We start from the raw sequence: 25,036 nt of genomic DNA, 5'->3' as shown, positions 1-25,036 counted from the left end.
GAAAGCATAATGTACATGACGACTCATGTCCACGTTTTATTGCTGGGTGCAAATGAGGTGACATTCAAAGACACAGTCCCTCTGCCATGATGTGCTGCCAGAGTGCACAGAGCCAAACTACCATGGCCCAAACCCTGTAGAACCAAGAAGCTTTGACTGTTCCTGCCATGGTCTATTTTCCCTCAAGCTGCTGACCTTTTTCATTGATTCATTATATTTTTTGGCCATAGGAATTCTTCTCAGGTCTTAGCAGAGTCTGTATTTCTTCTTCAGGAACTGGAGTCCTACAAGCCAGTAGGTACATCGCCCTCAGAATTCCCCTTTCAGGCCCTGAGGGCAGTGATGCTAGAGACTGTTCCTTCCAGCATCTGATGCATTGATGAAGATACTACTGATGCTTGGACTTTAGCTTTCCCAGCCTAAGTGTAGTTAGAACCACACTCAAGCTATGAAAAAACTCTAACACTGTCAACAACAGTGGCAGCCCCTTGCCTTGCTTTCCCTTCATCTGGAGGAGGTAAGTTTCACACCTGAACTTTGCAATGCCTAGAAAGGATTGCTGAGTTTCAAAATCACCCTAGGAAAAAGAGTTCCATGGCCTGGGACAACGTGGTGAGTGGCAGGCAGTGAGACACTATAGATGCATTTCTCCTCTGCCTCCTAGCCTTGGCTTTCCTGTTCTAAGACCCTTATGGCCCACTGCAAAGATTCAAGAGGCCTAGAGAATATCAAAGAGAACATCCCTCTGTGGATTTTTGGGACAGCAGAGACACATCTCTATGAAGGTTTCACAGAACCCCCCCCCCAGGGAATGGTGGAATAAATCTCAAAATCATTCATTGCTGACCCTATTCTGGAAAATCTATGAAACACCAGAAAGAATATTGAAGCAGGCACAGTGTGTAGAAAGGGTCATATCCTTGGTTACCAACCCTGCTTGTTTCTTTTGTCACTTGTCCCTGCACCCATGCATCATTAACTCCACCCAGCCCCTGCTCCTGGTCCTGCCTTGCAGTGCTAGGGCCCCTTCCCTAGAACCAGCCGTTCCCCACTCTCCATGCTCTCCTTCATGACTGCCTCACCAAGAAATGATACCATGGATCTCTCAAATGCCAATCATAGCTGTGAGATGGCTGCAATACACATTTATGTGATGCGTTTTATGAGATCACCCCACAGGGCTCTGGTAATGGCTGTAAAATTGTGAAGCTGGCTGTGGAGCAGATTTAACTGTTAAAGCAGCTGAAAATATCTATTAGCAGTTGATATCATTATTCTTCATCAGAGGTCTCTAGGAATGCCAATAAAGCCACTCTACCTGTACCCATTTCCACCCAAGTGTTTCCTTGTGGAATTCAATCTCATCTTAAAGCATGTAATTAGGCAATCAAAATAATGTTCCAGGAGAGGAAAAACCTATGAAGTTATTCCAGTAGAAGAGCCACCCACCCCACTGCCACTTTGTCTCACTACCCCTCCTCTACCTGCCTCACTCAGCTTTGACTTAGGACACTCACACTCTGCCTAGACCACCACCAGGTACCCAAATATGATGAGGACAGGGCTATGGGTTCTTGATAGACAAGGAAGTCAAATTCAGGGCCTTTGTTTAATGAGCACATGTATATCTGTCTGTCCATTAAGGCCTGTCTGATTCTATTCCCCTTTCCAACGGGTTCATGTCATGACTAGTTGATGTCATTGTTGGTTGACATCATGGCTGGTTGAAGTCATGGCTGATTGAAGTCGTGGTTGGTTGATATCATGGCTGTCCACCTCCATGCACTGCCACAGTCTCTACTGTTTCATTGTCACAGTGTGGGACTTCATGGTCAGCATGGAAGGCATCTTGAATGGCCTCCAATCAAGTATCTCTGCTAAGAGAGAACTGGAGTGCCTATACTACATGGCCTCTCGCTGCCACCACCATGGGTGCCATGGTGAGCCAGAAACATGGCTTGGAAATTTTGGCAGCTACACCCTTTTCCTCCAAATATGCACAAGAAGGCAGCTGCCTAGCTGTCGCCAATGGCCATTTGTAGCCATTTGAAACATTTGTAGACAGATTGAAACATGGAATAGAACTTAGGGCAAAGCTAAGACAGCCCCAGAGAAAGAGACACAAAATCCTCATTAAACCATGCCTAGATCCCAGCCTACTTCTGTATCTTTTCCCCAGTTTCATGGCTCAATAAATCAATTAAATTATTTAAATGAACTTGAGTTGGGTGTTCTATTATTTATAACAAAGAGTTATTTGCAGCTTCAGCAGCATACACACTTTCATGACAAGCCTATGGCACAGTAAAGGGGCAAGTCACAGAAAGGAGGAGGTGAACATATGGCCGTAGGGAAGAGTCTCTCCCCAGAAGCCACTCAACGTGGTACTAAAGGACACTGGACAGTTCAGACCCAGCAATGTGCCCAAAGGTACAAGTTCAAACACAGGAACAGACTCAGGCTAATTTAACTGCAGGAATATTTTGAGGCTTCATAGATGAACTGTCAGATTACCTGCATGGAGACAGCAAAGTCATGACACCTTGAAGGACAGGAAGGTAAGAAACACACCAGTACCTAAGCCCCGGGGAGGACATAACCCCTTCCTAAGAAATTTGTTCAGAATAACGGAAGCATAGCGACCCCTGCTGGCCGGTATTAGAGATGGCAAGAAGCATAGTTTGGAAGAATTCCACATAACAGGCACTCATAGGTCCCTACAGCATGTGACATAGAGAGCAAATGAGGGAGCCATGTCTGTCCTTGCGAAACTTATTGTATTCTAGGAAAAAAAAACATGAAGCCAGACCACATAACCCCTTTCCTCTAGTACATAACAAAATTAATAATAAAAATTATAGATGTGTAATAAAATCAGTTAGGGAATGGGGATCATACTAGCATTTGAAAACTATGGTGAAAGGCAAGAATTGAAAGCTACTGAATAGGTTTCACTCATGAATGTACACATATACACACACATATACACACACATACACATACCACACACACATACCACACACACACGTTTTAGATATGCAGACCAATAAGTTGGGGAAAGGTCATAGTTCCTGCCATATGACTTGAGAAATAAAGTAAATAAACAGAGAGAAATAAACAAAAAGAAAAAAGACAGTATCCTAATAAATAAAATAAAGTGCCAATGCCCATCTCCCACAGTCAGGGGGCTTCACAGTAATGCAATGTTAGCGTTTATCATGAGCAAGAGCTAAAAACTACAGAACTCAGCTCATGTGCAGTTTCACGGGCTACACAGGTACACCACAAAACCGTCACTTCAACAGTTGCTATTGGCCTCAAGTCAACCTGCCAGACTAAAGGAGACCACGGCAGTATGGGCTAGCCTCTGCCCCATGCTCCCTCTCACCAGAGCATCCTTCCAGGCTACTAGACACCAACATGTGTGAGTTCCAGCAACACTAACCCTGGGGTGACCGTGCCTGCACCTCCAACTTTCCAAACCCAGAGTTCCATTCCAGCCAGTCCTAACCAGAACCAAAAAGAAAGGAAGCCATAGAAGGGAGGCTCCCCAATAAATAAGCCAATGTTCTCTGAAAGGCAAGAATCAAAGCACGGAGTGGCAGAGTTAGACTCCTGCCGCATTGCAGACATGGGCAGAGAGGAGCCTCTGAGACAGAAAGGACAGCATTCTCTCCCTAAGGCCCTGGGTAGGTGTTAAACCTTACTAAAGCCCGGCGATGGTGGCGCACGCCTTTAATCCCAGCACTCAGGAGGCAGAGGCAGGCAGATTTCTGAGTTCAAGGCCAGCCTGGTATACAGAGTGAGTTCCAGGACATTTCTGGTGGGGCTGGAGAGATGGTTGGGTGGCTACAAACACATCCTGCTCTTACAGAAGACCAGTGTTTCCAGCACCAGCTTGTGCAGCTCACAACTGTCTGTAACTTCAGCTCCAAGGCATCTGCAGCTCACATCTGATGGCTTCTTCTGGCCTCCATAGGCACCATCACTAGCATGCTCATTCACACAAACATACACACACATACACAAACACATGCACACATACACACTACATTCTTAATTTTAAAATAAAATACTTTTTTTTTTTGGTACAAGGAATGGTGCTGGGATAAAGCAATTTGGTTCCCTAACTGGCAACTGTTACACTCTCCCTTGCCATCCTGGCTGTCTTAGTTGAGCAAAAGGCTTCTCAGTCAAACAGCCAGTTAGCCTATTCTTACACCAGCAGTGGCCATTTAAACACTGCACACACACCCTGAGGAAACCACACTATGACAGCTGTTTGTTCTGGCTTCTGAAGCCCTTCTCAGGGCTATTTCAAATCGTTCACACTGGACTTTTTGCTATCACAAACCTTGGTGACTCTAGACAACTCTGCTAGTACTTCTACCTAGGCCAGAGTGGAAGCCTTGCTGGGCTAACAGAGGAACTGCTGTGACAGGTGCCAGAGAGGCAGAGTTGTGTATGATTGGTGCAAACACTGGCCTTCATTTGCATGGAAGGTCAGCCTTGCTTGATACAAACATCCCTTTTCCAGAGCTGCAGGACACCTTCCAGTGCCCCTCCCCAGTGTTGCAGTATTAGAGCCAATAAAGGGTTTCTCTGAGTGGTCTTTCCTTGCCCACTGTTAGTGATGTGAGCTAGGCTGGTGACATGAAGGAAGAGGTGTCAGGCAATAACGCAGCAGTGATAGCAAAGGCGACTCCGCAGCAGTAACACCAGACGGTGAGCAGCTCACCCAGCTGCAACCCATCGCAAGGCACCCGGCTGCTTGACCTTGACTTCAGAGCAGAGGGCTAAGGTGCGTGACAGGGCAGCTGCTGCTTGATGGCTGGATAGGAAGTGACAGCTTGACCAGCTTGAGGGAGTGACCAGAGATGGAACAAGAAGGCCAGCAGTAGATAGAAGATGGAGAGCAGACCGGGGAAGAAAAGCTACAGGCCCCAGGGCCCCAGCCACTGGAAGAATTAAAGCCACTGGCCATTCAGAGCTGAGTTATCCTAGACCAGAAATTGTAATGCTGGCTGCTATCTAGACCAGAAGAACCCTAATTCCTGACTTCCTAGATCTACACTAGAGTGGGCTCACCTGCCACTGCAGAGCTGAGGATCCTGGTACTCCTTGCCTGCAAGACAGCTGTAACATGAGAGGTGTCACCTGCTGCTGCTCCTGCCCACCTGCCACCACCTCACTGCCATCAAGCACAGAAGCTGCCAGAAACCAGCACCCAGAGAGTTCCTTGTCCACCCATTGTCTCTACCCAGGTAGAGCAAAGGGAACCCAGCCACCTGATTAGTAACACCTTTAGACAAGGAGGGCTCCTAATGGCCTTTACTGCACTGCCAAATGCCTTTCTCGGGACAACTTAGATTTCAGTAAGCAATGAGCTCCAGTCTGCTGGATGTCTTCCCCTGAACATGAGCACCAGGCAGGACACATGTGCTCTGCTTCCTGTCACCTCTGCATGGCGTGTCCTGCCCTTTCTGAAATACCCTCCCTCCCATGTTTGCACTACCTGATCCCCATATCTACTGTCCATTATGGGTGAGAACCTTTGAGGTCACTGGCTAGATGCAGCAGGCCACAGGGGACCCTGGCACATGATGTGGTCAGCAGAAGGACTATCAGGGAGACAGTCTAGCTGTCAGCAAGAACAGAGCAGGCAGAATGGCGTTTATAGAGTTCTGGACAAAGACACCAGGCCCTGGTGCTTTCTGTCACACACACTGTCATGTCTGAGACCAGCCCAGTGTGAGGACCAGGGATGTGACCAAAGGTCTCCAGCCTCCTGGTGAAATGCAGAATGACCTCCATCCTTTGGAAAAGATCTGGGTTCCCATCCTTGTGTTCATCCCCTCCATCCCTCCTGAGCCTCCTGCTGTGCTCAGCACTCTGCTACCTGCCCATAGAATTCTGCAGACCTACTAGGTACACAGCTATGCCCCACAGCACCTGGCCCTGCTGAGGATGGTTCCTTCTGGACTTAGGGCTTTCCCAGCGCGCTGAACCTTGCCTGCCTGCTGAAACAGCTGCTTAAAAGGTGAACCAGGTATAAGAGCTGTGCCCAGACAAGAACCAGCTGCTTCCCAGTAAGGTACTGATGTCTGGCCATACTCCCAACAGTCATTTCCAAGTATCAGAAGACCAGCAAGTTCAGAGGAATTGAGCCCAAGGCATGATCTCACCTCTCCTTCGTCGATTGAGCTACCCAGGAGTGGAAAAGGAGAAAGCAGGACCCTGCACGGGTCCTACATTACCCCGACCAGCCATGATCTTAGCAAATCAGTTTTCTGTGCCTGCAGAGAACTGATTGAGCAATTCTCTGATCTTAGGGGAAGGACTGTGCAGCCCTCACAGCTGCCCACTCAGCCAGGGTTTCGCTGGCCTAGCTCTAAGTTTTATGGTGGTCATAAATACAAAACAGGAGATTAACACAGAGCTCGTAGTATTGATCACCAAGGAGCCTTTCTCCACCACATTTCCATATTGCCCTTTCACTTCCCCGCTGTTCCATAATCCTATAATTCTCTCTAGCACAGATCCCTTGGTATTGCCTGGTAAATGTCAGAGCTGTGCTGCTCAAAGGCGGTGTATGTGCTCTGATAGACAGAGCAGGGAACACAGTGCTAGGGTGTGCCGGCTCCGGGGTACATGTCCCCCTCATTGTCCAGAGTCAGCATGGCTCAGCCCCCATCTCCACAGGGAACAAAGAGAGCCTGCTGCTTCAGGTCACAAGGGTCCCTGGTATACTGGTTTACCCAGCACAGATAAGCTAGCCTCTTTCTGGTTCTCAAGTCTGGAAAACAAGGTTTTGAACTTGGATTGTATCTAACCTCCCTTCCATATTTTTTTTTATATTCAATAAATTATGTTTGCAAAGCCACTGGAGACATAATCATTTTAACTGATCTTATTAATAAAAGTGAAGGACCAGAAGGTGGTAGTTTAAAAAAAAAAAAGGCAGCTAAGAGCTGCAGCATATCCTCAGGTGATGAGCTACATCTTAGGTGTGAAAAGCTCCCTACAGCTTAATCCCTCTCATGCCAGCCAGCTAAGCAGAAAGCACTCTCATCAAATGTAATCAAGTTTTGGAGGAGGATGGGGAAATCAGTCAAGTCTCTCCTGCCTCCCGAATTTGTTCCTACTGCCTCCTGTAGACGTGTGCTCCCACTGCTGGGACCCCGTGACACCATCATATCTGTATTTTCTACCTGGGTTGTGAGAATCAGACTTGGCTTCTCATGCTTGTGCAGCAGGCAGTGCCTCCTCCCCCGCTCTCCATTACCTCTTCAGCAGGGCTCTTTTCATGGATTCACTCAGCTTCTTCCAGCAAACTGGCCCTCTCTATCACACCTGCAATGAAACACAAGATGCACTGTGGAGACAACTCCCAGCCCAGAGCAGAACAGAACAATCTAAAACCTCAACTGCTGGCTTTGGTGACAAGAGCATCTCAGAAGACTCTCTGGAGACCAAGAGGGCCTTAAATTTATGTGAAGGGACTAGGAGAGAGCAATCCCCTTCCTCCTACGGGAATATGACCAAACTTTCACACCACACCACCCACCCCTGTGTACCTGGGTGTGGTTGCTCATATCCTCATCACCTGAGGATATGCTGCAGCTCCTTAGCTGCCTTTTTAAAAAAAACTACCACCTTCTGGTTCTTCACTTTTATTAATAAGATCAGTTAAAATGATTATGTCTCCAGTGGCTTTGCAAACATAAAGGCTTTGCTGAACATTGGTGGGACTGATCACCCATTTTCAAGTCAGGAATTTGCACAGATCACACAGCTGGTACATTTTAGCAAAGACCTGAAATGTATGCTTTCTCAAACAATAAATAAATGTACAAACCCACAACATACCAATTTCTGTTATCAAGACATCAGGGGTTTGCCAGATTTGGGTGCTGCACAGGGCTTGCTCCACCTAGAAGACTCCTCTTGTTGATTGAAGATATAAGACAGTCTGCTCCCCATGCTGGATGAAAGTTTGAATTGAACAGGCCACAGCCAGACCTTAAGCCAAATGAGGATGTGTTGACCGCTGGGCTCCAGCTGCCCTCTCCTGCAGAGCCCAGATCCGTGGTCAGGATGCCCAATTGTGAGGCAAGCCATGGGAAGGACAGGTGACAAGCCCATGCTTTCTGCCAGTGGTTGGGGAGCAATCCAACACACAATGGCCATCCTTATGAGTTAGTGTAAACTGTATTCTGGAAACTGGTGCCCCATTTCACAGGGTAATCTATATAAGCAGGCATTCCATCTATTCTATAGACAGGCAGCTCTCAGGTGACATGTACAGTAGGCTCATCAGTGCCTATAGCCATTCGAGATCTTCAGTCTGAAGCAATGTTAGGTTTTGTTTTAGTTACTGTGAAGCAACTCAAGGACTGAAGAGTTGAAGTCAAATCTGCCATAGCAAGAAGACATGGAGGAAGGAGTGGCTCTAGCTGTGAGTGAGAACAGGGCAGCTGGACACCTTATGTCTGTAGTCAGGTGTCAGAAAGAAATGGATGCTGGTTTAGACCCTTCCAAAAGAACTTGAACTTTTATAAGATAGAGCTTTTTGATGAGAAGAAAGGCTTTACTTTACTGAAGCTAATCTTTTTAACAATTATTGCTGCTTTCTCTGTCACCTCTAGATTTTATTGGTTAGGATTCCCTCTATCCACATTTCTATTATCATTCTGATCTTTCAAACTCCCACCAGGAGTGAACCATTAACCTCTGCTTATAGAACTCTGGTATTTGTCTAGCTCTGAAGTCTACCATATTCCTTGAGCAAACCAGTTCCTTAAGCATAAAAGCTATATGGTGAAGTACATCAACCCCACTTCTGGTACCAATTTTCTCTACTAACTACTTTTTCTATTATTCTGACAAAAGCAACTTAAGGAAGAAAGGCTTTGTTTTGGCTCAAGGTTTGAGGGTGCAGTCCACCTGGAGGGGAAGTCGTGGCAGCAGGAGTGTGAGGTAGCTGCCTACTTTGTTTTTGTAGTCAGAAACCACAGAAAGAGATATACTATGTTCAGCTCATTTTCTCCTCTTCATTCAGCTTGGGACCCAGGCTACAAAATGGCATCATCAATATTTAGAGTGAGTCTTCCAACCTCAATTATCCCAACCTAGAAACATATCCAGTAGGTGTTTTTCTTCTATATAATTCTAGATCCCAAATTGACAATAAAACCAGTCAGTCTGAACAAGACCTCACATATCAACAGTTCTGCACATCTCCTTACTCTAAGAAAGGTTGGGCTAGGGTAATGCATAATGCTATGATGACACTTTGATATGATGATAATTAACTGCCATTGATATCAACTCCACTGATGCCCAAGCATCATTAGAACACTTGCGTCTTTCCATTTCCAAATGCATGTTACCTGCATAAATGCCACCACTCCTTTTAGAAAATAGGACAATAATTATATACAAATATTGTATTGCTGGAGCCTTCTTACCGCTCTGGCAGTCCTTTAGACAGTAGTTGTAAGTCCCAATCTGATCCATCTTCCAAATATCCCTTCTTGGTTTGTTTTGGTTGTACAGGTGTAGGATAACTTCAAAAGCTGCCCTTAACCCTACACTTTGGCTGATCATCTCTATAGCTCTTTGCCAGTCATCCCAGACTGTCATTCTAATTCCACTGCTGGCTACAATCATTGTTATCACCTTACTCTTGCTTAGCATTTGCTACCTGCTCTCTAGCTTTAGGTCCCATCATGCCATGGCTATTAAACAGTTCTTCTGCCATGAGTTCAAGCCTTCAAAGAATAGCCACCAAATGAGAAAAGATATGCAAGCATCCCCAAGCTGAAATACACACATGTGTGTTTGTATGTCTCCAGGGAGAAGGTGTGCATGGGAAAGCATGAACACATATGTCAGACAGTGGTAGAACAGAGCTGAGACTGGTGATGAAGAAAGTGTCCACTGTTCCAAAGCACTCAACTGTGAGTTTTCATGGAACCCATTAATACATCAATGTGATGAGACTGGAGGGTGGTACCTAGCACATTCATTGTCAGTTTAGCAATGGAGAATGGGACCTTGTCATCATCTGAAATTTCACCTAGCTGTCACTGTTCTGGAAAACATTCTTGACTCACCAGGCTGGATTAGAAGCCTCTCTTACAGGACACCATGATTGCATGACACATTACACTGTGCTGTGACTGCCTGTGCTCTTGGTCTGACTTAAGGATCAAAGCTGAACCATGTGTAATTATATCTCTAGAATCTAAACCTGGTAGTCTGAATAACACTGAGGCCACAGCCCCTTCTTAGTGTTCTAGAGATACACCATCCTCCCTCCCTACACTGTTTCTCTCTTCCTTAGATTTCATTCTCTTCCCCAGCTGAATGACTTGCTGACCTGGTAAATGCTTTTGGGACTGTAGAATTGTTAGCCACACAGTGTCTTTGCCATTTAGGACTTCATTAAGACAGAGCTAAGGGACACTACTCTCTGATGCTGTGTTTCTGTAAAGAGTAAACAAACAATACAAGCCCTTATGCCACCAGCCATGGCTCACACACCATTTGCAATCATGCTAGTCATGAGAGATTACCCACCAGGAAAAAGACATCAGACATAAAACTCTATGCACTTTAACAGTGAAGGAACTATTTACTTCTTAAATTGATGATTATAGTATCTACTGTATAAGCATGTTAGAAGAATTAAATTAAGTCATGCATTCAACAAAGCTTAACATAGTGCATTGAAGTTCTCAGACTTTCCCTAACCATAAGACTAAGCACAGTAAAGCAACCCAACCAGAGGCCTCAATTCTAAGCAACCTCATCCAGAACCCAGGACAGGATCAGAGGGCTGAGAAGAAGCAGAATATGAGTCTTCATCCTGCATGCATATACATGTGTGCATATGCACACACACACACACACACACACACACACACACACATATATCCAACCAGTTCTGTTTTCTGTGAAAAAGCTTGACAAACACAAAACTCTTGTGGTTTTGCTGCTAGGGTACCTTCCATGAGGGTCAGAAGTTCCTCTATGTTTCTCTAGGCTTAAGGCAAACACAGAATCCTATTGCTAATTGCATATCAAGTGTATAAAATGAAAGCTCACAAACTGCTGGGAAACACAATGCCCTCAGCCATCCCCTAGAGAGCACATGGTTGATGTGTTAGGGAGAAGACCCCTTTATCTAGAGGCTGTCAATCAGGCCCTCATCCAGAGACCATTTCCAGATAGTATCAGATGTAACCATTACAACCCTGTTTTCTTGATGGGTTCATATCTTCAGAATCCAATCCACTCAAAGTCACTAGGGCAGGCACCAAGGCCAAGGAAGTGGCAGCCTTAATGCATGGTCAGCTTCTTATCCTCCTGTGACTTTGTGGAGAGCAGAGAGGTTAAGCGGTCTGCTTGTTCTTCTCCCCTGTGGCCTCAGTCAGCAATGAAATTCATGGCAGCCATTTTGGGCTCTTGTTGCGTCATTTGTCATGAAAATGAGGTATTAGAATTTCAGGGCCTAATATGCCGAGTGAGTTAATGTGAGTTATGGTGGAGAGTCGAGCTGCTCCTTTGGTATTTCTGATAATATGTAGCTTTGTCAAAGGCGGATGGCAAACGATCAGTCCAAAGTGCCTTGGAAAAGCACACTCTTCATGTCAAAATGGCTTACATTGTGGAAAAAAATTACTATCCATCAAAATGGCACACAGGGAGAGCACAGAAGCCAGAAGGAAGTAGTTTCAACCCTTAAGAAGCACTTGTAAGTTAACCTATATGGATAGAGGATGGAGAGAGTTCATGGATACTTGTGAGACAATAGATTTCCTGTGGCTCCCTATCTGCAAATTCCCCCAGCCTCCTGCAGCTGAGAACAACAGACCTGGCCTTCTGAGAGGGAAAACCCACTGCCTATACAAGCCCTGGGAACATTCCCCCACAATAGAGGATTTTCCCTCCCCTACCTCTTCATAGGATGGGCACCACTCTTTAAGAACCATCTAGAGATAGATGCATTTTGAAAAACTAAATTTCTATTTTCCCAGGAAGAACTAATGCATCTATCAGTGCAGGGGGCTCATACAGAGGAAAAAACTAAGTCCAATTGCTAAAAGCTCTAGGGAGGGAGATATAATCCAACACAAAGAGCCCAAATGGACCAAGTTTTTGGCAAAGACATCCCTGCCCCTGAATGTGTTCCAACAACAGTCACGTGGATGAGGAGGTGGGCCAAACAGACATCAGTATTCCCTGTTATTTAGAAGTTCTGAAATTTTACAGGAAGACTAGGAGAAGCAAGCTAATTCTCTGTTCCTCAGTCAGAAATGTATTAATAATGACAATGGGCTACTGGAGAACCTGACTCTGAGCTTTGAGCAATCCCCCATTCCCACGTGCAATTCATGCCACTCCCTGGGAAGGTATTCTCTCGATCTCTAAGGAATCGTGCTAAGCTACCATGATTTCTGAGCAGGACTGTTCTAATCACCTCCGAGTGCAGACATGACAGCATGCAGCACCATGCTGGCAAGGAGGACCAAGTCAACTACCATCACCGTGAGTTCCGTGAGTGGGTTAGAAACAGGCGGCTTCAATGACAACCGGGGGCATTTCTATAAATTATTAGGGATCGAAGACAAAGGTGTCAGAGTGGGGAAATTTTTAAGAACAGCCACAGTGATTACTATTCCTATGAAGATAGCTGAAAACTCGGATTTTTCTGTGTCACTTGTCATTGCTTTCCAAGACATGGCCAGAATAGGTCATCAGCCACATGGATGCAAAGCTGACAAAAGCCCGCTGGTTATGAGCAGCAAAAGCTCTGAGGCCATGGAGAATTGGCTTCTCCCACCAACTGCAAGACTATGCAGATGGACACAGCCAGCACAGGAAGGACCTGGGAAAGAAAGGCAGGAAGGAGGTGTGGCCTGAAGGGAAAATGCTACCTGAGCTGGCTGCACCAGGCTTTCCTCTGTGGATGTATTCTCACCCCCACTCTGCATCATCTGCAAGGTCAGCAGAGTCTAAAACATGAGCCATCTCAAGATCAAGGTCAAAGAGGCAGAGTCAGGATCCTACATGGAGTGCTGGCTGCAGCCGACAGGAAGTCCTGGTCTCCCCAGCCTTGCCTCTCCACCATGACTTCTCATTCAAGGACGTGGTCTAATACATGTCATTGGCACATATCCTTCTGTGCACTTTGATCAAAAGAAAAGCTTTCTCTTGAGAGGAGAAGCATCAACAAAGGTAGACCGGGGCCTGGATCCCTTTGGAGGTCCATCATGTACTTAGTGACAGCAACATCGGTCATAGGCACATATTCTTGTCACTGCCAAGCCAAATGCACATTACTTAAGGCCAATTAGTTCCCACTAAGTTCCAAAGGTGCTGAAGAGGCCTGTTTCCTTCCTTACTCTAGTGGTTTTTAAGACTCCCTTCCCTTCCACGTGAACACATCATTCCTATGGTCATAAGCAGGACACAATGAGATGTGCTTTTCCCTTTCCCTGAGTGGGAGGGGGCACTGTGCTGTAGGTAAAACAATGTTGCCTCCAACAGCAACTCCATTCTCTCACAGCTTTATCCATGGACACAGATTTTTTGTGCACTGGATCTGATTTGCTAACTAATATCAGCTTTTATGCCCTACAGAGGTTCCTTTGTTGTGTATCACTCTACTCTAGCATGATTTGGACAAGCAAGATTGAAATCAGGGCATCTCTGAAGGATTGATTGCAGGTTGGCAGGGACAGGGAGTTCGATATAAAACTGAAAACAATGGTCCGCCTACTCTTCTTTCTTTTACCCTTTTCTTCCTTTTCTTCCCTTCAGCTTTATTGAGGTACAGGCGAAAATTAAAATTATATGTATGTTTACAGTGTCATCTATATTCAAATTATTAAATCAAACTAATGAACATGTTCCCCATCACATTGTACTTACTGTATGTGAAGAGGTAAGATTCTTTTAAGTTCTACTCTCTAGAATATATTTTTTTTTTAGTTTTTATTTACTCTTTGAAAGTTTCGTACATGTTTTCAATGTATCTTGATCATATCACCCTCACCCCCACCCCAGCTCTTCTCAGGGCCCTCTCTATAACTTCTCCCTCACAACTTCATGCCCCTTTTACAATTACTCACTTATTCTTTCAAGCCACAGAGTCCGATTAGTGTTACCCATACGCACATGGGCTGCTCTCCTAACAAAGGCAACTCCTACTCCCCCAGCAGCTATCAGCCAACAAGATCTCCTCAGCTGTGGATGGGGCCTTGGCAGTCGCTTTCCAATTCACACTGGAATTAACTGTTGTGATATTGTGCAGATTCTCTGTAAATCACCACAACCATTGTGAGTCTGTGAGCAACAGCTAGAGGACAGCATTTCACAGCAATCTGCCACATCTTCCAACTTTTGCATTCTTTCCGCCCCCTCTTCCATGATGTTCTTTGAGCCTTGGTGGTATGGTGGGGTGTATATAAATATCTCACTTAAGGATGAGCACAGAGTTGCTCACTGTCAGCACCTTGAACAGTACTAAAGTCTGAGTGCAGTAGTAGCTATGGCCGTTGTGGCCCACGTTAGATCATCAGAACCTACTCCTGATTGCCTTCAGCATCCTGCCATCTACATACATGGAATGCATTTCAACCCTAATTCTTTGGCCCTCATTCCTGCTCTGCTACTTGTCACTTGTACACAGAAACCTTGCATTTAGTGTCATGTGTGTGCAACGGAATAAGGACATTTCCCACTTCACAGGTTTCCTGAATGAGCCAGTGGGAGCTCCAGAGTGCACAGATACTGTGATATGCTCCCATGCATGAGCAAGAGTGGCTGATGGAGAGATCAGAACAAAGGTGCACAGCTAACCATCTCTTCTTCTATCCTATTAACACAGCCTACTTGTCATGGTGCTTTCCTAGTGTCCACCTAACTCTCTGATGAAGCTGGATACAAACATCCAAGAGGCACAGTAAAGTATAGTTCCAAAGCCTGCAAGTTCCCATCCAGCTTCACATCACTTTGCAGATGGAGAGGAAGACACAGCAAGGTAGGATGAATGGTGCAAGGTCACCCAGCACCATTGGTACAGAGAACACTGGACTGGAATCCATTGGTGATGACCACTTGGTGCCTTCCAGTGTGCCACTGAGCCATAGACTTTATGCAACTGTGGGACTATAATGGCCCAGGGTTATGGTCAAGGGAGCATCAATCCTGAATACCTCCAACATGAGGACAGCAGGTGTTGGCTACATTCTGTCTTTCAACCTGCCACCATAAAGCACCCTATCAACTCTAGTAAGAATTTATTACCCTGACAGTTATCAGGTTTCAATTCTGGTTTGACCTTATACAATTTTCCCCCCAGGAGATCCTACAGCCCCTGAGTATGTAGATAAAGCACCTTCCAGCACTTCTGCCCTGGTCAATGGTACACAGTCACTAGAGACCCTGGCCACCATCCCAAGTACATAAATACCCCTTCTTCCCACCCCCAATAAACAGAACCAGTTCTCTGAAGCTGTTGCCATGATTCCTACCTAGTAACACCATAGATGTGCTAGAAGCAAAGTTCTGAACAGTGTTACAGAATCAGAGGATTTATCCGGAGTGCTCAATGAGTCATGGGTGAGTTCCTCTCATTTCATCTGCTTATCATGACCTTTTCTCAGAATGGACCAAAGGGAATCTCTGGAAGCCAGGCAGTAATAGGTAGGTGCCCAAAGCTGTGACCCTCACAAAGAGGCTTAGGGCATAGTACTAGCATCCACGACTCTGTACTAACCACCCTTAGTCATGCAATAAAAATGTTCTCCCTTGGCATGACACACTCACTTTCTCACCATGACGCCAAGAGGATGCCTGTCCCAGAAGACCCTTGTTCTGTGCTATCATGAAGCCTGAGTTCCTATCACTCCAGATGGCCCATGGAGATGTGTAATTTAGCTGTTTGGAAACTTGCTATACCCTAGGAAGAGGAGCACACTGGCAAGTAGCAAGAACTAATTAAGCTAATTAACTCTCTCATTGTTTGCTTCAGAATACTTTGCATAAAGAACTCTGTGTACATAGTTAAAATTATGTTCTCCTCTTTTGCATCTTGTTACTCTTCCTCCCTCCCAGATGTAATTACCATGATGAATCTGCATGCATCTTTTGTTCCACTTTTCATGTTTTTTGCATAATTTTTGTGAACTTTAAAGATATACAAATGTTCTCAAGTATAAATATTGAGACAGTCCATTCTGTTTTGTTGTTGCTGCTATTTTTTAGATAGTTCATTCTTATTCCAAGTTCTTGTCTTCCCTTCCCTCCAAGAATGAAGTGAGCAGACAGAAAAGGGAAAACAAACAAGGGACATTTCTATTTGCCACACATGAGTAATGATCCAAATGAGAAAAAAGAAACTGGAACGGGAACATAGAAACTCTGAAAGTCTTTGTGGCATTAGGACACCGAATGAAAGAAGTGAGGATTACTCTCTGCAGGCTTCAGGCTGTGGTCGAAAGAGTTCCATCAGCGTCCCATCAGTTGTAAGCTACAGAGCATCTCAACCAAAAGCAGTCCCTGGCAGACACAGTCTGCAGACAGCAGCTCTCCCTCCTCCATAAGTTCTAGAAGGCTGGAGAAATCCCCCTTCTTGCAGCTGAAGCAGTGGGTCTCAAAGGCTAAGATGGGAATGCTAGATCTCAAAGCAAGCAGAAGATTCTAAGTAAGTGCTAGGGCACTTGTTTTGAGGGAAGCTAGGCACATGGATTAACCAAAAGGTTTGTCAGATACATGTTATGGAGCCACAGACAGAATCAGAATAGAATGTATTCTTTCTAAAATCAATATTTTAGTAGTTTTCCCTTTATATTCCCAAATTATTATTTTTATAAAACAGATAATGGTGTTTTAATAGATATATGTCTAGTCTTTATTTCAATCTGATTGTTTGGTTCCCCGCTTCCCTCCTTCATTGTATGTTGTTGATTCATTTACTCTAGTCTCTTGTAAACCATTTTTTAGAAGCAAATTGTTGTTTATGTACATAAAATGCCTGCATTTTCCCCAGGTTCTAATGAAAGTTTAGCTGAGTATAAAATCTGATTGAAAGATATTTGATTACATTGTTACACTTATTGACAATATGGCTTCTGCTTATTATCTAATTATTCCTCCTTCATATAAGGCTCTTCAGTTTTTTCCTTTTGATGATCTATGGGTTCGGCATGGTGTGCACTGCTGTAAATCATTCTCGTGCCTCATCCATCCACAGCTCAGATATTCCCTTAAGTATGAAAAATGCTCAGAATTTTCTATCAGTATAAAGCTTTGTTGTTAAATATTTTTCTCCCCATGCCTTGTAAGTACTGTATACATACATTGCATTTTCCACTCTACTCTCTGATATCCATGTCTGCAACATATTTTTTTTTCCGAGACAGGGTTTCTCTGTGTAGCCCTGGCTATCCTGGAACTCACTTTGTAGACCAGGCTGGCCTCAAACTCAGAAATTCATCTGCCTCTGCCTCCCAAGTGCTGAGATTAAAGGTGTGTGCCACCACGCCTGGCCTGCAACATTTTTAAACCACACTTTAGTTTATATATAGTAACACAATTTACTTATTAAATAATACTATTGTAGTCAGTTAGGAAAAGGCTAGAGTCCATTGGGAAGTAACCACAGTGCCTTGCCTTACATTGTGGCTGCCGGTGAAGGACCTGCATGGCTTGACCTTCTTTCCACTCCTGTTAATGTGCTTGCTGCTGGAATTTCCTGCTCTTGGTCCTTCATCACATAGGCTCATTTCCCATGCATGGCCCTTGTCACATAGGCTATAATTTAAACCCATCAACAACAGAAGGGTCTGGTATGACCTTGAGTGCCCTATAGCTATGCAAGAAGCCGTGGACCACGGGCTGAGATTTCCAGCAGGTACCCCTGACTCGACCAGAGTAAATAAATACTTTCAATCCCTACTCAGTCTCTACTGGCTATTCTGAGGGTGTGTTTCTCTTTCCCATTTTCCTGTAACAATAGAAGGACAGAGAGAGAGAGAGAGAGAGACTTCGGGTTTCAAAATCCCTCCCCAAAACAACCTTTCTGAGTGAGCCAGGTGACAGGTGCACTCACTGTCTAACTCCAACTTGCTTTCGGTCAATGTGCTTAACGATCACTGCTTCAAAGGAATTGAAAGACCCACAACGTGAGGACTCCCCCACGTTCTGACTCAGGAGAGGCGACACCCCAAAATCACCAACGAGAAACGGTCTTGCTGCAAATTGCAAGAGGATTTTTATTCAAGAGCGCTCTCGGGCCCACGGTCATACACCACGCAGGGGTAGAGGACTGTGGCGCCCCGAGTAGCTGAGTAAGGGGGTATTTAAAGGAAAAAACCACAACTCAAGGAGGTGGGAAGGGCGTTGTTGGAAAATACCAAAAATACCAGATAAGAGTCACAAGGAAGTACAAAGTCACAGGTGTCACAAGGAATACCTGGTAATTGTTAACTCTCAAGAAAGTTTCTAAGAGCTCCTAACAATAGCACATTTGCATTGCAGCTTCTAGTATGGTCAGGGTGACTTTCTTTGAATGAATACTCCTTGAACTCAGGAAGTGGGTGGGTGGAGGAATGTCACTATCTGTTTTATGATTAGCATACCTTGGAGCACTGAGTTTACTACTCTTTCAGAATAGCTCACAATGGATTCTTTTGGAACCCAAAATGTGCTCCTTGCTACTTCAGTGCACATGAAGTTGAAATCTACCTAGCTACCAAGAATGGAAAGAAAACTATAGCGGGTCTAAAAGCAGGGGAAAAAAAATAATCAAAGAAATATTTGCCTTCTGTCCTCTTTCCTGTGTGCAACATTCTTTTTTTTTATTTTTTTTTATTTAATTTGTTCTACACTAAGGTCAGTTTCCCTGGATCTATCTTCTGATTTACAAAGCTCTTCCTGTTATTCTTGTTCCTCTTCTCTGTCTCTTGTTCTACAACTGTAACATAATGATTAGTTATAAGATTACTTTCTGGTTATCTTTAAGATGTGCCTGCTATGTGTTATGGCTCCATGTGGCTTTTTGGTGTGTTTTAACACTTTAAGTATGTTTATAAAATGTCTGCTTCCTCCAGTGCTGGGAAGCAAATCTATTGTTCTTCTGTTCTTTCTGCAAGATGGTCTCTTTTCTCTCTCTCTCTCTCTCTCTCTCTCTCTCTCTCTCTCTCTCTCTCATGCATGCGCACACGCACACGCACACGCACACGCACACACACACACACACACACACACACACACGTTTTGTTGATTATTCATGTAAGCTCATATTCAAGGTTAACTTCCCTGTAGTATACTGAGTACCTGATATGGAGGACCCTCTACATAGGAGCATCTGAATTCATCAGATGGTTAGTGAGTAATCCCTTACTAGATTACTACTGTGGTAGGAGAGAATGAACACAAATGTAAGTCAGACAAAGATGACCCCAAGCAACACCTCCTCAGTCAGAGACTGAGACACACTGGCTCAGCTCTTCACAATCCACCCTAAGGCTCCACTAGCCCTGCCTGCCCATCCAAGGAGCTGCCAGGGACACACCCAGAGGAAACTTGAAGCAGAGGCTTTCTTTTCCATGAGAGTAGCTGGCCTGTTGAGGCCCTACTCTTCTTCAATCAGAGGAAGGGATAAAAAGTTTTAAAAGAGACTGGGAAAGTGCTTTAGGGATGCTCAGCAGGGAGGAGCCAGTGAGGTGGATAAAGTATGCGGGCATAACTGGTGTTATTGAAGACACCATTTCCCTGTGCACTGTAAGGGGCCAAAGCTCTTCCCTCTGCTCCAGCACTCTCTCTCCCCATGCATGCTCACACACATATTCACATGCACACAGGTACTCACACACTCATGCATTCACACTTGCACACACATGCACACTGATGCAAATGCACACTTGCACAGATTCACATGCACACATTCCTATGCACTAGTGCACACACACACAAGTGTGGGCTTGCACACACACAGTCACACACACCCAGCACAGTCTCTGACTCCAACAAGCAAGCCTAATTACAGCCACTCAAAAGCTGCTAATCACCCATGTCTCATTACCAAGAAGCATAATGACCATAGTGTATGTAATTATGCACACGTTTGATTAGCTTGACTGTAAGTTTCATTTTGTGTCAATATTGAACTGTCCTCTGAGCTCGCAGTGACCATCTGGAGGGCCAGGATTATGGAAGGGGAAAGTCTGCTCGTCTGCTGCCCTTTCAAGAACTGTCTCAGAGCAGGGCCCACACAAGCCGAACAGGAACACCCAGGGGGCCAAGTGAGGGTCTAAGGATGCACAAAGCCAGGAAGACAGTGGCCTAGGGAGTATGGAGCAGTGGGAGGAGCTAACACAGGTGAGCATGAGGCTGAGTACAGCCTGTGTGTTTAATGAGCTAAAAATGACATTGGATTCACAGGTTAAACGCTTCATCTGAGAAAGTTTGGGTACAGCAGTTGTGCCTCTTGGTGATCAAAGCTGGGGAAAGTCACTAATAGCTGAAGTCAGAAAGGAGAGGCAACCAGCTTCTCACTACAGCTTCCCTGACACCCAGAGCCAGTGTCCACTCTCATCACACAGAGAGATTTCCCAAGGCCCACAATCCTTAGCGTTCTGGATTTGTTTCTCTTAATACTTCTCTTAAACTTGGCTGCCACACAGTAGGCTTTCAAAGTTCTCTTGATGAATGGATGCCTTGTGTATTTATTTTACACCCACAAATCAGCAAAGGAAGAGGTGGACAGAAAGAACAAGATCTCAGCCACCTCCACTGTGTTCCTCCACCCCTGGCCCAGCCAGACCAAGCAGCACCCCAGCAGCAGGAAGCTGGCTCTGCAGGCCACAGGACTCTGACATGCCCACACAGGATCCAACTCCATAATGAGGCTCCCTCTGCGTTTACATTCATCACTGCCTTGGAGTGCGGCTGCACTTTTACCACTGGGAGGATATTAAGTTAACAGAACACATTAAGCACTGGTGTAAATTAAAAGCCAAATCATTCTATAATCAAATAGTCATTATTCCAAAAGGGATTGCTCACTGGGAACACTTTCATCGGTATTTATTGCCCTATTATATTAGAGTGGGCTATCAAATAATAAAAAAATACATTTTATTGATTAGAACCTAGCGATGGATTCAGACAAAACTGCAGAGGTCCTGTGTATATTTTCATTCATCCTATAATTTATTCCTCTCCCCTCTACTTTGGCTTTGCCCTGATCTGCAGAAACAGTTAAGGACACATAGATATATTGCTTCCTGCAGGGAGTAACATACAGAGGCTCAATGAGCCAGATTTGCAATGGGAATTCTTCTGTGCTATTCACAAAGAAATTAACTATTACTGTTGAAGAATGCCCCTGGGGCATGTTCTGGAGTTGGGAACATGCAGGCTCCACCTCTGACCTGACAGGAAGAAACAAGAAAACAGAAGCAAGCTGCTGTGGTTGTCACTGTGAGAGAGTGGGTCATGAGAGGTGAGGGTGCGAAGGATCCTATAATGAAGCAAGGGCAGGAAAGAGAAAACAGAAAGCAGAATATAAGAAAAGGTAGAGAATTTTGTAAAAGCATCCTGAGGTCTACAGAGGTAGCTCAGGCACAAGTGCTTACCATGCAAGTGTGAGGAACTGAGGTTAATCTCCAACACCCTAGTAAAACAATGGGCATGCAAGCAAGCGGAGATGCAGAGACAGGGATCCCTGGACTGGCTAGTTGACCACCATAACCTACTCAGTGGAGATCATCAGGTCCAATGAGAGACCCTGTTTCAAAATAACATGGTGGACAGCTCCAGAGGAACAACACCCCAGGCCGACGTCTAGCCTCTGCATTCCTCAGCATACATACATATGCAAATGCACACACACACACACACACACACACACACACACACACACACACCAGACATACAAAGTAATTATCTTAATCTCTTTTGCTGGTGTTAGACAACAAAACCTCATCTTTACCTTTGTTGCTGTGCATCAAGACCAGAACATTTTTCATTTTCCACTGTAACTGGAGTCCTGGAGCAGAGGCCTGACTCAGGGCTTTCACATGCCCAGTCAAGCCCTTCACCCCAAAGTGAGGGAAGGCAGAGAAGATTGAGTCAGCACAACTCCCACAGAAAGACAACAGCTGAGGGTGTCTGCCCATTTCTGAGGGATGACATAATCTTTATGGTGAAATGGAGGAAGAATTGGGCGTTAGAGGCATGCATGAGCAAGGAATCCTAGTCACTATGCCATCTGTCTGTCATCTCCTCTTTTCTGATCTACAGAGCAGTGTTGAGGACTTGGTTTGATGCTCAATGCATTGTATTAATTTGGTCCCCAAAATTGCAGGAGAATCTCCATGCCTCTATGTATAAGATACTGAGGGTTCCTGTCCCCATTTGGTTTTGATTGGTAAATAAAGTTGCTGGTGGCCAATGGCTGGGCAGAGACATAGAAGTGGGACTTTTAGGATTCCCGGGTGAGGGACCAAAGGAAGAAGAAGGAGGGAGCTGCCATGCCAGGAGAGGAGTAGATTCCATGTCTGAGAAGTGCAAGACAGAGAGACAGCCAACATATGAGAGCTGGGGAAGAGCAGCCCCAGCGCCCCCATGACTGCATCTAGGGCAGCAAAGATGGAATATAGGTCTCAGTAAGTAATAATAACTCAGGATTCCCGGAGGGGACAGTGTGTTAGCCTCATGGAGATTTGGAAGTAGCCCAGCCATTGAGCTGTTTAAGGCTGTGTGCGCGCGGGCACGTGGGTGCGTGCGTGCATGTTTCTTTCATTTGGGAACCCAGAACATTGGGGTGGGTATCGAGAAATGCACGGCTGCCACCTGGTCGATTTGAGTAGTATTTATTAGCAACTGCAACAGAGTAGTTTGAAGAGTCCTTATTGCTAGAGCAAGCTGGTTCCCATGAGAGCATTCCTCTTTGCTTCTGGAGTGATCACATGAAGGGGTGATGTTTGGAAAGCTGCTACTCCTAAAATCTGAGGTGACTGCTGGTTTAGGACAGGACTATAGACTAGACTACAGTATAGAACAAGACCCCCTAAAAGCTTGCATGCCTCAGCTACTTATCTTGGTAACTTCATCCTTGTGGGGAATGAGATGAGTTCTGGGCTCTTTGTGAAACCAGTCTTGGGGCAGGGAGAAAGGAGGCCCATCTGTTAAGAGCACTTGGGGTTCTGGAATAGAACCTGTGTTGTTTCCACTTGCACACTGTGGCTTAAAATCATCCTTAACTCCAATTCCAGGAGATCCACCATCCTCTCCCAGTCTCTGCAGGTACCAGCCAGGCAAGCAGTATACATGCATGCATTCAGGCAAAGTACTCATACACATAAAAATAAGTGGATCTTGAAAAACACTCCTTAGTAATTAGCAGACCCCCAAGCAGAGTTAAGATATTTCATCCAAAGTTTCAAGAAAGCAGAGACATGCAAAAGGAAGACTGTGATACCAGGCTTGCATCCTGATAACGTGAACTTGAGGGCTCTACAGGAGAAACTGCTTTCAGCTAAGGCAACTTCAAAGTACCTGTGACCGTATGAGCCACCCTTTCATTTCACAGGGTTGTAAACCTCTGAATCTTAATCAGTTGTCACTGAACACAGTTACTTCTAAGAAAGCCCAATGAGCCCCAGGTGGACTCACTAGAAAATACCATAGCATGATAACCAAAGGAAGTGGAGCCAAGGTTTTTTTGCCTACTCTTGAGTTTCACACTTTTTTTTTAATAAAACTTGCTCCTAGTTGAAGTTTTGTCTGTCAGGTCTCCAAGCCCTGACACAATCCACACCCAACCTCAAACAATCCTTAGCATAGTCTTCTGTTCACCCAAAGAGAGATCAGCCCTCGTCTCCACCTCTGGGAGGAGCCTCCAAGCACTTAGAACATACTTGCAACACAAGGGTTGGTCATAGTGAAGCCCTGGGACCACAAGGGATAGTTGATGCTAACTGGAAGGGTTCTGGCTGGGTCAGCCATAGCCCTGGTCTTAGTCAGTGACTAGCCATCTCTATCACTGATTCACTTAGCTTTAACTCAAAGACCATGGAACTGTGAAAAATTACAGTCCTGGATATAACAGTCCTAGCAAAATTGAGGACATTTTAGAAAGAACTTATGCCCTCTGTGTGAAGGATTATTGAAAAAAAAATGAACCCAAGAATACTGAAATGTCCTGGAGAATCTTCATAGGAGAGGGAAAAACCCAAAGTCTGGTACCAAAGGGAACTTGTATCCTGGTAAGAATTTCCCACAGTTCTGGACAATTTGTCAGATTCCGTGTAGGACAGACAAAGCCAAGACTATGAGGATGGGCAGGACCACACTATGAGCAGAAACTGCTTAGTTCTGTATATCTCTTCACCTATCATGCTTTAATAAGGGTTCTTAAATGCTTTAACCTTCCTTCTAGCCAACCACACACCAGAAGTAGTGGAAAGGAAAGGTTAATAGGGCAAAGGAGGATGTGGGCCTGTTTAGAAGTAGTTCTTTGGGGTGATTGCAATCTTCACTGTCAGGATATCAGCAGATCAGTTCACATGAATTAGCAGAGGTAGCTCGATCCATTTGCAAACACCATCACAACAAACAATGATCAGCCAAGAAAGGAAGGCTAATCAATACCAGAGTGCTGTCAGCAAAGCCCAGTGAAGACCAGCAAAGAAGGGCAAGGTGAGCCCATGCCAGAGCATCATCCACTGTCTGCTGGATTATACTTTTACTCTCTCCTCTCAAGCATCCGCTCCAGCAAAACATCACCAACCCTTTTATCAGGCTGCTTCCAGGAAAACACCAAATGTCTGTCCTCAGCAAAACATCTTCTCATAAGTTAGTTTCCAGAAAAATATCTGGGAAACACATGACACAACTGAGTCTCCAAAGAAACCAGAAATTTCTACTTCATCTCTTGCCCTCTGTTTTAACTTAATCCTCAGGTCAGCACCTGGAAGACGGACTTGGAGAATCACTGGTGACTTTCATTCTCTTC

The 25,036-nt window shown here is 45.0% G+C and overlaps 1 protein-coding gene across 4 annotated transcripts in view; it reads right to left on the bottom strand.

Annotated features, from left to right (window-relative positions):
* The window catches only part of Gm7361 (predicted gene 7361), an 86,100-nt gene extending 72,110 nt beyond the window's left edge, over positions 1-13,990 (bottom strand). Inside the window, exons 1-2 of one of the 4 annotated variants that reach the window (XM_006535787.4) lie at positions 7,870-13,990; positions 7,212-7,353 (exon numbers count right to left, since the gene is read on the bottom strand). The gene's annotated coding sequence lies outside the window, so the exon portion shown is untranslated. The remainder of the gene's footprint in view (positions 1-7,211; positions 7,354-7,869) is intronic. The other 3 variants (XM_006535789.4, XM_006535791.4, XM_006535792.4) reach the window with 3 other exon arrangements.
* Positions 13,991-25,036: the final 11,046 nt, after the last annotated feature.

The sequence above is a fragment of the Mus musculus genome, chromosome 5 (assembly GCF_000001635.26).
Source record: "Mus musculus strain C57BL/6J chromosome 5, GRCm38.p6 C57BL/6J".
Classification (NCBI taxonomy): Eukaryota; Metazoa; Chordata; class Mammalia; order Rodentia; family Muridae; genus Mus; species Mus musculus.
This window is presented reverse-complemented; position numbering and strand designations above follow the sequence as displayed.